We start from the raw sequence: 3,248 nt of genomic DNA, 5'->3' as shown, positions 1-3,248 counted from the left end.
TATATATATATATATATATAAAGTATGTCAATTTTTTATTTTTTACCTAAACATTTGAAACTCAGAACTGTGTTTTTGTATTCTTCCAACTTAGAATTTTGCACTTATATCCAAACATCTACTCAAGTTTGACAACTAACCGTATATCATTCTAATTTAAATCTATTTTCTTGTTGCATTTGTGTAAATGAAAACCATGTACAAACTTCATATACAATCATAACTGTTTATTTTGACCCAATAATTAGTTTAGTATTTAACATGTGTTTTCATTTACAGATGGATAGCTGTTATATTGTACTTGCTAGGATCTTTAATCTCCTTCTTCACAGCTTTGTTTGCTGTTCTTAGTCGAGGTTGGATTAGCCCCGGTATTGTCGGTCTTACATTATCATATGCCATTCATGCAAGTATTGATTTTTTTATCATCTTTTATTTTTATTTGTAAGGCTTGAGTTGAGTATTTTACAACTTTTTTCTCATATTGGTGTAAGAGTCATCGTGTTTGAGTCACTTGGTAAAACCATGATGATATTAGATTCTGTGCATTGCTGTGATTTTTATATTCTAATGCCCAAGAATATTTTGAAACAATGATCTTAAAAATTGACTTCAGTGTTATTGTTGTGCACGGATGAAGGAAAATGCTGTATAAATTTCCTCTACTTCTTTAATAGAAAGGAATTCATATTCAACCATTATTATTGTAAACATCACCCACTCAAAGAAGTAACAGAGTATTGTAAGAAGGGACAATATGATTCAAGAGACTTTCTGTAAAGACACTGTGCAATCAAAATTATCTGAAATAGTCCTTTACTAAAAGAATCCAGAATACTTGGATTATATATAGAACAATGCAGTCAGGCATACAGGTAATATCTGTCTTCACTCCCTATGATACCTAATCCAACAAAGGATAATTAATTTATGTTATTTTTAAACATTATTTAACAAGAACTTTACAGATGCATATGTTTTGTTTTTTTGTTTTTTTCCCCTCTTAATAGCTATTAATGTGTCAATATAAACATTTAAATTTTGTGCATAATATCAATTTGACAATTAAACGCACTGATTTAAGCATGAAATATTGTTGATCAACTTCACAGCAGTTGAACGTGAGAATAAAATGTCAGAAATTAAGCTTGGGCAGGATTGTATAATGTTACTTCAGCACTTGAACTATGGTTATTTATCTTTTATACCTTTTTCCTTACCGCACATTTGAACCTGAGACCTGTCACATGCCAAGCAAGTACTCAAACAATTGACCCTAAAGGGTTAACCCACTAGCATTTTGTAGTAAGTCACATTTTAACAACGACACTCTTCCTCTGTCACAAAGAAAGAGTAAGTAACCTTTAATAACTAACTAAAATTGATTATGTTGTAGTAACTTCAACATTATCCTGTCACATTTTAGGCAATTGCTTTACCAACTGAGCTAAAAAGAGTTAATTAGCAGTTACTTTAAGTAACGTTTTAATAACTTAAACTACTACAAAGCTTATAGTTGGTTAAAGTATTTGCCTACTAAGCAGAGTGGTAGCCTCAAGACTTACCTACGTTTTAGTGTTCTTTCAATGAAATAATTTCAAAATCACAGGTTTTATGCCACAATTATAATATTAATTTAGCACTTCCACCAAAATGAACCAATTAAGCAATAACTGAAATTTACAGCATGTAAGACTTGGTAACTTAGTTTAAGTAGTTTAGTGTTAAGACAGTTTTGGACATGAATTCCACAGAGTGCCAGTAAAAAGTGAACATGAATTTTCATTTTGATAACTAGTTTCCACAAGCTTAAGAGAGTTACAATAGTCCTAAACATGTATAATATGCTGACAATCTAAATAATAAAAATTAAAAAAAAAAAGAATGACATTCAATACATTAAATATTATGACCAATATTGTTTATGGAAGTAACAATAAATAAATAACATACATTGATTAGGGAACACAGAAACACCAGCTGTTGGCTTGAACTACTATCGTAGAATTAGACAATACATGAGGTAATAATTGTTAAAAAGTTGTTAATTAGGCTTAACCAGATAACATTCTATGTTTCCAGTTAAATGATAATTAGTTTACTCTGAAGGAGACAGTTTAACAAGTTGAATGCTCTTCAGTTAATCTGCCACTTGTGAAAAGTGCTGTACTAACAAACTAATGTATTTAGGAGATGCATAGATGGACAGCTAAGGTAAATCAGTGTGAATATTCTTGTGTAACTGGAAGGAACGAGGTTAAATATCACTAAGTGAAGTTCCAGGCAGACTTGTATAACATAGATATTAAACGTACTGACTACTACTGAGACTAAAGAATGACAGCTATTTGACTAATAACTGTTACAATGTACTTTTGACAACAGTAAATTCTTCCTAGCATCTGTATTGTCAAACAATTTCTAAATTATTTTTCTTTATAGCATTCTATGTTGATACTACAAAATGTCTGCTATTCACAATACTATATTAGCAATGTTATATTAATAACCAGTTAAATCTGTGCTTCCTGTTAAATTTCTTCCTTTTAAACGTGTCTATATATGTTTATACACACATACAGCTGCCAGATACTTTCAGTTGGTTGGTACGAATGCTTTCTGATTTGGAAACAAAAATTGTGTCAGTGGAGAGGATTGATGAGTTCTCTGTTCTTCCATCAGAGGTAAGCTATTCAATGTTTTTGGATCGTTCTTATTTCTATTCTTATAATATTTTTTTGTATTTGGAAGTTGTTAAATTTAGTGTAAAATATTTTATGCATGAAATCCCGTACTAATGATTTTTGAAACATTAATTATATAATATTTGAGGCCATCAGATTTATTTTCATTAAGTTTTTAATAGAAAGTTATATATAATTTCTTAAATAAGCTGCACAATTTTAACTACAGGTTACATCAAAATGAAGGATAGCATGATTTTTACACAGCATATCCAAACCTTAGATGAAATAAAGTTAGATTTAATTTTGTGGAGAAGAAAAAATAAAAGAACGGCCACAAAACAAACATTTGACACTGGGGCACAAACCATAAAGTGGGGTATTATGTAATGTGCTCTGGATTTTTGAGGTACCAGTGGAAGTAAGACCCAAATTGGGTACCCCATATATCTTTTTAACCTGAATTTCGTCAGCCTTACATGCTTAAAAAGAAATATCAGATGTGGGTGCTCAAGCACATTACATAATGTTTGTACCTCAGTGTTGGATGTTTCTTTTATAGCT

At 30.4% G+C, this 3,248-nt stretch overlaps 1 protein-coding gene across 1 annotated transcript in view; it reads left to right on the top strand.

Annotated features, from left to right (window-relative positions):
• LOC106475251 (canalicular multispecific organic anion transporter 1-like) overlaps nt 1–2,679 on the top strand; it is a 26,394-nt gene extending 23,715 nt beyond the window's left edge. Inside the window, exons 6-7 of the mRNA XM_013935952.2 lie at nt 280–406; nt 2,583–2,679. The gene's annotated coding sequence lies outside the window, so the exon portion shown is untranslated. The remainder of the gene's footprint in view (nt 1–279; nt 407–2,582) is intronic.
• The last annotated feature ends 569 nt before the right edge of the window (nt 2,680–3,248 follow it).

Source organism: Limulus polyphemus, unplaced genomic scaffold, assembly GCF_000517525.1.
Source record: "Limulus polyphemus unplaced genomic scaffold, Limulus_polyphemus-2.1.2 Scaffold8290, whole genome shotgun sequence".
Lineage (NCBI taxonomy): Eukaryota > Metazoa > Arthropoda > Merostomata > Xiphosura > Limulidae > Limulus > Limulus polyphemus.
Note: the sequence above shows the minus strand (reverse complement) of the source record. Positions and strands in the feature narration are given on the sequence as shown.